Here is a 14,290-nt window from a genome sequence, read left to right on the forward strand (position 1 = left end):
ATGGTGACTGGTATTGCTTATCTCAGTTAATGTTGCTATAGGCTGGGGTTTTTTTCTTAGAAGGGTAGGTATATTCATGTCCTTTTATTCAGTTTTTCTGCAATACTGCTGCGTTTAAGATAATTAGACCAGCTTTACTGGTGATCACTATTAATAAGTTTAATACTTAAGCCAGTAGTTTCTAATTTTTTGAGCACTGGAAATTGTTTTTCAAATACAAAGTTATGTGGAATGCAAAAATATGAATATCATGTAAGCGGTAGGAGTTGGGGACCAATACCTAGCTCATTTGGCCTCACTCTGGCCTCTGAGGTACTCCATGAAACAAGAGTTCCATGAAATGTGCTTTGAAAATCACCAAGTTTACCAGTCACCAAAGTGAACACCAACTAGCACTCACTTTAAAAAGGTGGAACTTAGTCTAAAATGCATGCCTCCACATTTTGTTAACCAATTCCTTCTTTACAAAACATATGATTTTGAAATATGTCTTTTACTTCAAGTCACGCAAATATCCTCCAGGTCTCACCTGCTCATGGTTATAAATGAGGTCACATATGTGGTTCAGCACAAAGTTCATTGACCAGGTAACCCTCACCTGTGGGACAGTAGGACCCCAGCTGACTTCTGAGGTGGTATACCCTCTGGTATGTCTCAGGGAGTCTCCAGAAGATGTCTAGCTTGTGTCTACCACCCCCACCCCCCCCACTGCCATCAGTAGTAACAGCATAGACACATTGTCTCTGAGTGTGAAGTGGCTCTGCTGCTCCAGAAAGCTCTCTGTGGCCACTGCAGCCACCACCAAAGCCTCTGAGTGCTGCTCTCTCCTCTGCCCAAGAGTGGACACAGAAACTCTCTTTAACACCCCACAGAGCAGCCAAGAACAGAACTTAATATTACTTTTTTTTGTACAGGCTCAGGTATAACCAAAAGGAAGCATACACCAAAAGCATCCTTTAGCTGGCAACTATACATCCTCATGCAGTTTGCTATAGGCCACATTTCTGCCCAGCTACTGCAGAAAAACTCCATCCAATATCCACTCTCTCCTCTTCTTTCACTGTAGAAAAACAATTTCATTTGAGATGGTGATGAACCAGACTAAAAGGATATCTTTCCCAGCCTCTCTTGCAGCTAGGTATGGTCACAAGACTAAGTTCTAGCTAATGAAACAGAGGTGGAATTCTGGGAAGGCTTCTTGCTGGAGCTGATACAACTAGGAGATGCTTCCTTTTTGCCTTTCCTGAACCTGAAATTGAGTATGTGAGGACAGAATTGATAGCAGTCATTTTGGAACATGAGGTGGTCTTGAGGCTGGAAGCAAATGCTGAGGATGGTAGAGCAGAGAGAAGGAGGTGGAGTCACCAGTTACTTGGTGAAGTCACCACAGAATCCTTGGAATAATTAGTTCTGTACTTCTTCGTGTGTGTTTGGGTTTTCTGTAATCTACAGGCAACCCTAATCATGGCACAGCAGTAATGAGCCTGCTTCCTCCCTTGCTACGAGGCTGCTTAGCTGCTGACCTGGTTGCATATGGCAGAGTCCAGTTTCTCTCCATTGTTTAGGAACACGCTTCAGCACTTCTAGACTTTTCAGAGCCTCTTCCCAAGAGAACCAGAGCCCAGAGAGAACTCCTTACCCACAGTGAAGGGCCCAACTGCCAATTTTTCATATCCTGATGCAGAAGCTGCCTCTTTCCTAGGATAATTGAGTTATAATGGTTATTCCCCCAGACCCTACTTTCTGCCCACAGGGGTGTGGCCTCACCTGCTTCTGCCAGTAATAAGCACATTGAGCTCACATTTCGGCCACAGCTCAATTCCTTCATCTGATAAATGGGGAACATTTAAAATAAATATAAACCACAAGTGGTTTTAAAATATCCTCTTAGGTATTAGTTTTGGGATCTCTACCAGAGTGCTTCTTAAATTTTATTTTTGACTCATCTTATTTTTGGCTCTTCCTACCCATATGTGCATTTTCTTAGGTACACAGCAATACATGAATATGAACCCAGAAATGCACACACAGACTGGTGCATGAGTATACATGCACACATAGATGCTTGTATATGCTCCTTCATCAATATATACACCCTTAAACATACACTTGGCACATTGATACACAAGCTCAAAGGAATATGGATTGAAGTTTAGTTAATAGGAAAAGTAAGGAATGGAGTAGATATAGCAGCTAAAAAGGGTAGGCAGGGAGGTGACAAAAGAGCAAAGCAACCCCCATGGAACTTATTTTTAATGGCACTGCAGTAAAGTAAATTTTGTATATGCTCCAACGATAGGCTTAGTAAGAGGCTGATTAGGGAGATGGGCTTAATGCACAGCCCAGTGCTGTTGCTAAGCTGGTCTGTGTCAACCTGGTTATCTCACTGGTCAGTTCTTGATGGCAGAATTCTCATAAGCTGTCGTGAACTCCCTGAGAGTAGCAAGGAACAGCAATCTTGTTCTCCAGCCTAATTATAGGCACCCAGCAAGATTTTGAAATACGAATGAATGATTAATATACTTTTCACAAACCCCCCCACCCCAAAGACTGACCCTCATTGAGTATGCATGGGGAAGAGAGAAAAAGCAAGCAAAGTGCCCACTTGGATCCAGGACAGCAGTGGTTCAAGGAGATGGGTAGTGGGGAAGGGGAGCTTAGGTAGAGATAAAAGGCTTCTGCGGTGACATCTCACGCTCTGGTCTGGGAGCTGGTGTGGGCCTGTAACTCTGCAAAGGAAAAGCTTTCCTAGGATGTTATCCAAGGAACATCCATGGCTTTCCTGGAGAGGCTGCTCTGGAGATACACAGAAAGATGGAGACACTTTGTTTTTCTTTTCATATTTTCGTCTTTCTCCTATTAACATCCTCAACTATTCCTCTCCTTTCTTGGTGATTGAACACTTTGAATACTTGTATGCTCTAACCACGGCCTGGCCCTGCTGTCCTTTAGCCAAATTACACACATTTAGGTCTTTTCATCTTTCTTTATGAACCAGTCTCTCCAGTCTATTTAATCATTTTGGCAGTTCTTTTCTGAATTCCACCCAATTTAAAAATAAGCTAAATTCTCCACCCCTGTGGATTTAAAAGCAGGCTGTTGCAAACCCATGCAGAGTTCTAGCCTGGGTTTGGTGCATACAGAGGAAAGATAAGCCCATGTTTTAAACTCTCTATTCCCAGTTTTCCTCAGCAGTGACAGCCTGGAAAAGGCCAGGGGAGGTAGGAAAAAGGGGCAAGAAACTTTGGTGGCCACAGCGGAAGACCATGCTGATAGTGCTGGGTTTGTTTTTAAATTTTCTTATTGACTGACTGATTAGTTGGTTGATTGTTTATAAGTGATAGTCACATTTGGTTCAGAATCTAGAAGATATAAAAGTATATAAAATGAATGGAAAGTATTGCTCCTATTCCTGTTACCGAGTCACCAACCCTGAAGAAACAAACAAAGTTATTTGTTTCTATACGTATAATTCCAGAGATATTGTATGTACGCGATCAAATATATATTTATATCTGTGTGTCCATGTATCTCTCCACCTCCATTTTTAGACAAATGGTGATATACTACACACATTGCTCTCCTCTTTGCGTTTTCTTAACAGTATATCTTGGAGATTTGGAGATTGGTCCATATTCACACATGAATAGCTCCTTAAGTACTTTTTATGGCTACAAAGTATCTTTAATGTGCTCTAATTTTGTAGACCACAATTAATGAACATTTATATTCTCTCTGATTTTTTATGGTTACTATCAATGAACATTTAGGGATCTTACCATTCTTTTAAATTACCGACAGTGACTCACTGAATAACTTAAAACGTTTTACACATGTGGGAGTAGATACGTAGAGTGAACTTCCCTGGTTAAAAGGTACGTGCATCAGGCTGTCTAGCTCAAAGCTGGCCGATTTGTCAGTTTATACACCCATCACTATAAATGGGTGTTTTTCCATACCCACATAAATCCCGTTTTTCCATACCCACATAAATACAGAAATTTTAGAACTTTGACAATCTGATGGCAGGAAAGGTAAATCATTTTTGTGTATTTCCCTTATTGCAAGTGAGGTTGGTTTCTTTTCACAAATTTAAGAGCTATTTGAATTTCCTTTATAAATTAGGGAGATTAGATCCATGTGACATAATTTTCAAATATATTTTCCTATTTGCCATTCTTTTCTATTTACATATATTAATATATTCACCTTTTATTTCATGATTTCTGGGTTTTGGTTTTGTGACATACTTACATAAGCTTTTCCCACTTTGATATTGTTTTTAAGAAATTCCATGGTTTCTTCTGGTATTCATATAAATGACAAGTAAATCAAACTTTGTTTTTCCAGATGGCTACCCAGTTGTCCCAACGTTGTTTATGGAATGCATATCTTTTTTTTTTTTAGTGTGAAAAATTTTAATATACATCTCTTTATAACTGAAAGAGTAAGTAGACAAAAATCTAGAAAAAGAGAGTATTTAAACTTATGTAGCACACTTTAGTTAATTGACATATATAAAACACTATATCCCAAACTACATATACCATTATTTTCAAGGGCACATAGAAAATTTACCATTATGAATAGATATCTTTTATTCACAGATTTGAATGTTACTTTTATGATATATAAAATCTCCATGGCATTGGTGCCTCTTTTTGATATTCCTAGTCCGTACCATTTGTCATGCCAGTATCACATTATTTTAATTATCTGTAGCTTTAAAAAATTGTTTTATTATCTAATAGAAATAGATATTTTCCTGTTTTCCTTGTTGGTTTTTTATATGAATTTTAGAATCAGGTTGTCTATTTCAAAAAAAAATATCAGAGGAGACCTTCAAGATGGCAGAGGAGTAAAATGTGCAGATCACCTTTCTCCCCACAAATACATCAGAAATACATCTACATGTGGAGCAACTCCCACAGAACACTTACTGAATGCTGGCAGAAGACCTCAGACTTCCCAAAAGCCATGTGGCTGACAGGGTCATGGTGCTCTGGCCGGGTGTCAAGCCTGTCCCTCTGAGGTGGGAGAACCGAGTTCAGGACATTGTTCCACCCAAGACCTCCAAGCTCCATGTAATATCAAACAGGGAAAGCTCTCCAAGAGATCTCCATCTCAATGCTAAGACCCACCTCCACTCAACAACCAGCAAGCTACAGTGCTGGACACCCTATGCCAAACAACTAGCAAGACAGGAACACAACCCCACCCATTAACAGAGAGGCTGCCTAAAATCATAATAAGGTCACAGACACCCCAAAACACACCACTGGAAACGGTCCTGCCCATGAGAAAGACAAAATCCAGCCTCATCCACCAGAACACAGGAACTAGTCCCCTCCACCAGGAAGCCTACACAACCCACTGAACCAACCTTAGCCACTGGGGCCAGACACCAAAAAAAACGGGGACTACAAACCTGCAGCCTTTGAAAAGGAGACTCCAAACACAGTAAGTTAAGCAAAATGAGAAGACAGAGAAACATACAGCAGTGAAGAAGCAAGGTAAAAACCCACCAGACCAAACAAATGAAGATGAAATAGGCAGTCTACCTGAAAAAGAATTCAGAGTTATGATAGGAGAGGTGATCCAAAATCTTGGCAATAGAAGGGAGAAAATACAAGAAACGTTTAACAAGGACCTAGAAAAACTAAAGAGCAAACGAACAATGATGAACAGCACAATAAATGAAATTAAAAATTCACTAGAAGGAATCAATAGCAGAATAACTGAGGCAGAATAACAGATAAGTGACCTGGAAAATAAAATAGTGGAAATAACTACAGCAGAGCAGAATAAAGACAGAAGAATGCAAAGAACTGAGGACAGTTTTAGAGACCTCTGGGACAACTTCAAATGCACCAACATTCGAATTATAGGGGTCCCAGGAGAAGAAGAGAAAAAGAAAGGAACTGAGAAAATATTTGAAGAGATTATAGTTTAAAACTTCCTTAATATGGGCACGGAAATAATCAAGTCCAGGAAGTGCAGAGATTCCCATACAGGATAAATCCAAGGAGAAACACGCCAAGACATATTAATCAAACTATCAAAAATTAAATACAAAGAAAAATATTAAAAGCAGCAAGGGGAAAACAACAAATAATATACAAGGGAATCCGCATAAGGTTAACAGCTGATCTTTCAACAGAAACTCTGCAAGCCAGAAGGGAGTGGCAAGACATATTTAAAGTGATGAAAGGGAAAAATCTACAACCAATATTACTCTATGCAGCAAGGATCTCATTCAGATTTGATGGAGAAATTAAAACCTTTAAAGATAAGCAAAAGCTAAGAGAATTCAGCACCACCAAACCAGCTTTACAACAAATGCTACAGGAACTTCTCTAGGCAAGAAACAACAAGAGAAGGAAAAGACCTACAATAACAAACCCAAAACAATTAAGAAAATGGTAATAGGAACATACATATTGATAATTACCTTAAATGTAAATGGATTAAATGCTCCAACCAAAAGACATAGACTGGCTGAATGGATACAAAAACAAGACCCATATATATGCTGTTTACAAGAGACCCATTTCAGACCTAGGGACACATACAGACTGAAAGGGAGGAGATGGAAAAGATATTCCATGCAAATAGAAATCAAAAGAAAGCTGGAGTAGCAATTCTCATATCAGACAAAATAGACTTTAAAGACTATTACAAGAGACAAAGAAAGACACTACATAATAATCAAGGGATCAATCCAAGAAGAAGATATAACAATTGTAAATATTTATACACCGAACATAGGAGCACGTCAGTACATAAGGCAAATGCTAACAGCCATAAACGGGGAAATCAACAGTAACACAGTCATAGTAGGGCACTTTAACACCCCACTTTCACCAGTAGACAGATCATCCAAAATGAAAATAAATAAGGAAACACAAGATTTAAATGATACATTAAACAAGATGGACTTAATTGATATTTATAGGACTTTCCATCCAAAAACAACAGAATACACATTCTTCTCAAGTGCTCATGGAACATTCTCCAGGATAGATCATATCTTGGGTCACAAATCAAGCCTTGGTAAATTTAAGAAAATTGAAATCATATCACGTGTCCTTTCTGACCACAATGCTATGAGACTACATACATATCAATTACAGGAAAAAATCTGTAAAAAATAGAAACACATGGAGGCTAAACAATACACTAGCTAATAACCAGGAGATCACTGAAGAAATCAAAGAGGAAATTAAAAAATACCTAGAAACAAATGACAAAACATGATGACTCAAAACCTATGAGATGCAGCAAAAGCAGTTCTAAGAGGGAAGTTTATAGCAATAAGTCCTGCCTCAAGAAACATCTCAAATAAACAACCTAACCTTACACCTAAAGCAATTAGAGAAAGAAGAACAAAAACCCCCACAAAGTTAGCAGAAGGAAAGAAATCATAAAGATCAGATCAGAAATAAATGAAAAAGAAGTGAAGGAAATAATGGCAAAGATCAATAAAACTAAAAGCTGCTTCTTTGAGAAGATAAAAAAATTGATAAACCATTAGCCAGACTCATGAAAAAAAGGGAGAAGACTCAAATCAACAGAATTAGAAATGAAAAAGGAGAAGTAATAACTGACTCTGCAGAAATATGAAGGATCATGAGAGATTACTACAAGCAACTATATGCCAATAAAATGGACAACCTGGAAGAAATGGACAAATTCTTAGAAAAGCACAACCTTCCAAGACTGAACCAGGAAGAGATAGAAAATATAAGCAAGCCAATCACAAGCACTGAAATTGAGACTGTGATTAAAAATCTTCCAACAAACAAAAGCCCAGGACGAGAGGGCTTCACAGGCGAATTCTATCAAACATTTAGAGAAGAACTAACACCTATCCTTCTCAAACTCTTCCAAAATATAGCAGAGGGAGGAACACTCCCAAACTCATTCTACAAGGCCACCATCACCCTGATACCAAAACCAGAGAAAGATGTCACAAAGAAAGAGAACTTCAGGCCAATATCACTGGTGAACATAGATGCAAAAATCCTCAACAAAATACTAGCAAATAAAATCCAACAGCATATTAGAAGGGTCATACACCATGATCAATTGGAGTTTATCCCAGGAATGCAAGGATTCTTCAATATACACAAATCAATCAATGTGATAAACCATATTAACAAACTGAAGGAGAAAAACCATATGATCATCTCAATAGATGCAGAAAAAGCTTTCAACAAAATTCAACACCCATTTATGATAAAAACCCTCCAGAAAGTAGGCATAGAGGGAACTTACCTCAACATAATAAAGGCCATATATGATGAACCCACAGCCAACATCATTCTCAATGGTGAAGAACTGAAACCATTTCCTCTAAGATCAGGAACAAGACATGGTTGCCCACTCTCACCAGTATTATTCAACATAGTTTTGGAAGTTTTAGCCCCAGCAATCAGAGAAGAAAAAGAAATATAATGAATCCAAATCAAAGAAGAAGAAGTAAAGCTGTTAGTGTTTGCAGATGACATGATACTATACATAGAGAATCCTAAAGATGCCACCAGAAAGCTATTAGAGCTAATCAATGAATGTGGTTATGTAGCAGGATACAAAATTAATGCACAGAAATCTCTTGCATTCCTATACACTAACGGTGAAAAATCTGAAACAGAAATTAAGGAAACACTCCCATTTACCACTGCAACAAAAAGAATAAAATAACTAGGAATGAACCTACCTAAGGAGACAAAAGACCTGTATGGAGAACATTATAAGACACTGATGAAAAAAATTAAAGATGATGCATACAGATGGAGAGATATATCATATTCTTGGATTGGAAGAATCAACATTGTGAAAATGACTATACTACCCAAAGCAATCTACAGATTCAGTGCAATCCACATCAAACTACCACTGGCATTTTTCACAGAACTAGAACAAAAAATTTCACAATTTGTATGGAAACACAAAAGACCCCAAATAGCGAAAGCAATCTTGCGAAAGAAAAACGGAGCTGGAGGAATTGGGCTCCTGGACTTCTGACTATACTACAAAGCTACAGTAATCAGGACAGTATGGTACTGGCACAAAAACAGAAATACAGATGAATAGAACAGGCTAGAAAGCCCAGGGATAAGCCCACACACATATGGTCACCTTATTTTCGATTAAGGAGGCAAGAATATACAATGGAGAAAGGACAGCCTCTTCAATAAGTGTTCCTGGGAAAACTGGACAGCTACATGTAAAAGAATGAAATTAGAACACTCCCTAACACCATATAGGAAAATAAACTCAAAATAGATTAAAGACCTAAATTTAAGGCCAGACACTATGAAATTCTTAGAGGAAAACATAGGCAGAACACTCTATGACATACATCACAGCAAGATCCTTTTTGACCCGCCTCCGAGAGAAAAGGCAATAAAAACAAAAATAAACAAATGGGACCTAATGAACCTTAAAAGCTTTTGCACAGCAAAGGAAACCATAAAGAAGACAAAAAGACAATTCTCAGAATGGGAGAAAATATTTGCAAATGAAGCAACTGACAGAGGATTAATCTCCAAAATTTACAAGCAACTCATGCAGCTTACAAGCAGCTCATGCAGCTCAATATTAAAAAGCAAACAACCCAATGCAAAAATGAGCAGAAGTCCTAAATAGATATTTCTCCACAGAAGATATACAGATTGCCAACAAACACATGAAAGGATGCTCAACATCACTAATCATTAGAGAAATGCAAATCAAAACTACAATGAGGTATCACCTCACACCAGTCAGAATGGCCATCATCAAAAAATCTACAAACAATAAATGCTGGAGAGGGTGTGAAGAAAAGGGAACCCTCTTGCACTGTTGGTGAGAATGTAAATTGATAGAGCCACTATGGAAAACAGGAGATTCCTTAAAAAACTACAAATAGAACTACCATACGACCCAGCAATCCCTCCACTGAGCATACCCTGAGAAATCCATAATTCAGAAAGAGTCATATACCACAATGTTCATTGCAGCTCTATTTACAATAGCCATGACATGGAAGCAACCTAAGTGTCCATCGACAGATGAATGGATAAAGAAAATGTGGCACATATATACAATGGCATATTACTCAGCCATAAAAAGAAACGAAATTGAGTTATTTGTAGTGAGGTGGATGGACCTAGAGACTGTCATACAGAGTGAAGTAAGTCAGAAAGAGAAAAATAAATACCATATGCTAACACACATATATGGAATCTGAAAAAAAAAATGGTTGTGAAGAACCTAGGGGGAGGCCAGGAATAAACAGGCAGATGTAGAGAATGGACTTGAGGACAGGGGAGGGGGAAGGGCAAGCTGAGACAAAGTGAGAGAGTGGCATGGAGTTATATATGCTACCAAATGTGAAATAGATAGCTAGTGGAAAGCAGCCGCATAGCATAGGGAAATCAGCTTGTTGCTTTGTGACTACCTAGAGGGGTGAGATAGGGAGGGTGGGAGGGAGATGCAAGAGGGAAGAGATAGGGGGATATATGTATATGTATAGCTGATTCACTTTGTTATAAAACAGAAACTAACACACCATTGTAAAGCAATTATGCTCCAATAAAGTTGTTAAAAAAATCATTTTGGCATTTAAGAAATCAGGGGCATGTTAAATTTATAGATTAATTTAGGTAAAGTAGGCATGCTTACGATATTGCTTGCTCCTTTCCAAGAGCATGATATACTTTTTCATTGTGTGTGTGTTTCTCAGTAGGACTTTAAAGCTTTATTTTTATAAATTGTGCCCATTTCGGGCTTCCCTGGTGGCACAGTGGTTGAGAGTCTGCCTGCCGATGCGGGGGATGTGGGTTCGTGCCCCGGTCCAGGAAGATCCCACATGCCATGGAGTGGCTGGGCCTGTGAGCCATGGCCGCTGAGCCTGCGCCTCCGGAGGCTGTGCTCCGCAACAGGAGAGGCCGCAGCAGTGAGAGGCCCGTGTACCGCAAAAAAAAAAAAAAAAAACACAAAAAAACCAAAAAAACCCCAAAAAACATTGTTCCCATTTCTTGGTAATTTTTTATCTTTTTGGTTGCCACTATAAATTGAGATCTTTTATCATCTCTTCTAACCAATTGTGTGTGTATGTGCTTTTGCTTTCTGCTGATTAATTTTGTAATCACCAGGCACATTCCCAAATTCTCTTCTGTCTGAGTTTCTCTCAGAGGTTCTTCTTGGCCAGGTTTTCTCCTCTCTGCATTATTGGCATTTTGAGCCAGATAATTCTCATTGCTGTGGTGGTGGGGAGGTGGGGATGGAGGTCTTGTCCTGTGCATTGTAGGATGTTTAGCAGCATTCCTTACCTCTACTGGTTGCCTCTGATTAAGAAGCATTGTTTTAGTCCATAAGCCAAGGAAGGTCTTCATTATTTCCACCTGCTCCCAACCCACTGCTCTGTTAGACACTATTGGGTCTAATCACAACAGTGGGAATAACTAAAGCCCAATGTTCTGTTATAAGAACAAACAATGCCTAGAGGTAGCCATGGAAGTGATGATTATTCATAGTTCATGGCCAAGCTACATGTGGAAGTCAGTCACAGATACAAATCTCATGAATTTAAAAGTTAAAAGTAGGGAATTCCTTGCGGTCCAGTGGTTAGGACTCTGTGCTCTCACTCCCGAGGGCCCGGGTTCGATCCCTGGTCGAGGAACTAAAATCCCACAAGCTGTGTGGTGCAGCCAGAAAAAAAAAATTAAAAATAATAAAGAGAAGGAGGCGGAATCCATTGCTTCTGTATCACACACCTTCGATTTTCATTGTATGGTGTCTGGCATGTTCTCTAGCTGTTCAGCGGTGTGATCACCATCTTCTCCACTGGCTTGAGTCATAGCATCTCAGGCTTGAAGGGATATTGACATGTTCCTCAAGGCATGGTATCACGTCTGGCACCCTCTTAACACTCTCAACTGTGTTGTGCCATTTTTACATTTTCTACAATATGTACATTTGTGCTGGGTTCGTGACAGAGTGAAATATAAAAGATATGTATTCAAATCCTAGTTAAGAGTCATTAGATTATTAGCTATATATGCAAGTTACCTAATCTCTGTAAATGTCATTCACAAAACAGTTATGAATATTACATTGTAGGGTTGCAGTGGCGGTTAGATGAGATCACATATATGATGCAACAAGAACATAGCAAGAACACAATGCATTTTAAAACTCTCACTAAAAACTCAAGCACTCAGTATGTAATAGCTATTATCTTCATTATTATTATGTGAATACAGGTTCTTTATCTGAAAAATTAAGACTAAAATTAATCTAAATCATCTATTACAAAATTTAAAGTATTGATTGAAATATTGGAAAACAGGTTGAAAAGACTGGCTTGATACTATTGAAAGTCAGATATTTTTGTAGGACACATCCGTTCCTATCATTTCTTATTTATTGGATGTAGACTCTTTGAGAATCTAAATAGTCTGGGCCTTATTAGTCAGGTTTGTGGGTGATTCCTGTCTATGGAATTCAGTGTTGTCTATAGAATAATATATGATGCAAAGGGGCAAAATTTGTTCTGAATCATGTTTTTATGAAGTGAAGCAGAATTTAGTGGTAGTTTTATTTAGCTGGACTTATTTATTTTTTGTTAAAGTCCTTTTCAAGTTTTGGAATGCCACACACGTATAGAACCATGTACAAAACTTAAATGTATTGTATAAAAATAAGCACATAATGGGTAACCTCTGCTCAGATTAAGAAATAGCACATTACCAGCCTGCAGAACAGTGTATACCTTTCTCATCACAATCCTCCCCCTCCTTGTTTTTCTTTATAGTTTTATATAAATATAAAACTTGTGATAGACTCTGGTTTTGTCTAAAAATTCATTTATTTTTCATTCTCAAAGGATGGATTTTAGGGCTAAATAATTTTAGGTGGGCAGTTATTTGGTTTTCTCCTATTAAAGTTATCAGTTCACTGTTTTCTGGTTTCTGTTATTGCTGTTGAAATATCAGCTGTAAGTCTAAGTCTTTCTCTGGTGCTTTAATGATTTTTTCATTATTTTTTGATGGTCCGGAGTTCCAGTATGATATATCAACATTATATATAAATTTAAAACTTATTTCATTAAGGAAGTGTTGGACTTCTTGAACCTGTGGATGGTGTTTTTATCAATTCTAGAAAAATCTCAGTCATCTCTTTCCTTTCCTATGGGCCTCACAATTAACATCTTTTGGACCTTCTCACTATATTCTCTATGTATCTTACCATCTCTTGTGTATTTTTTCATCATTTTGTCTCTCCATTTGTATTTCTAGATAATTGTGCACAGAACCATTTTTTTTTCTAGTTCAGGAGTCAGTGAACTATGGCCCAATGGCCAAACCTGAATCACTGCCTCTTTCTTTATAGCCCATGAATGAAGACTGACTTTTATATTTTTAAATGGTTGAAAAAACTTTTAAGAAGATAATGTTTTGTGATGCATGAAAAATACATAGAATTCAAATTTTAGCACCTATAAATAAAGATTTTATTAGTACATAGCCACACTCACTTGTGTTTGTATTGTCCATGGCTCTTTTTGAGCTACATCAGCAGAGTTGAATACTACTTATGAAGAAGCCTGAACCTGCAAAACCTAAAATATTTACTATCTGGCCTTTTATTCAAAAGATTTGCTGACCCTGATTCTATTTCATTGTAATACTCTCTTCAGCTGTGTTTAATCTATCGTTAAACCTTTGCCAATTTTACCTCCCTGCAAAGACTACCTAAAATAACCTGTTGATCGACAAAGCCAAGTTTATTGCTTATTACTTGCTTGTTAGTGTGGGTTATTGAGTAAAGTGATCCAGATAAAATAGGAACTGAGGAAAAATCTCACTCAAAATCCAACGAACTTATGGATCTCTCACTTCTAGGAGATGAATAGGTTTTGGTTGTGTGTTTTTACAAATTGGATAGAGTATGACTTGAGCCCATATTTTAGCAAACATACCTAAGATGCAATTAGAATATTTTCCAAATATATTTACCATTTCTGCAAAATAACAGAAAAAAGTTTGTGTGCCTGGTTCTGAGAATATAAAACTAAATAAGATATGGGGCCTAGCAACAATGGGTCCAGAGTTTAGTGGGGAGATGGACATGTAAACAGGTAATTTAAGTAAACTATAACAAATGTTATAATAGATAAATGTATATAATGTCAGGTTGACATGAAAGAATAAAATGACGAGTAAATCTAAATAAGTCTTCATGAGGGAAGCACCATTTGACCCAGTCTTAATATTATCAGGAATTTTCCAACCATGAAAAG

Source organism: Hyperoodon ampullatus (genome assembly GCF_949752795.1).
Source record: "Hyperoodon ampullatus genome assembly, chromosome: 2".
In the NCBI taxonomy this organism is placed as follows: domain Eukaryota; kingdom Metazoa; phylum Chordata; class Mammalia; order Artiodactyla; family Ziphiidae; genus Hyperoodon; species Hyperoodon ampullatus.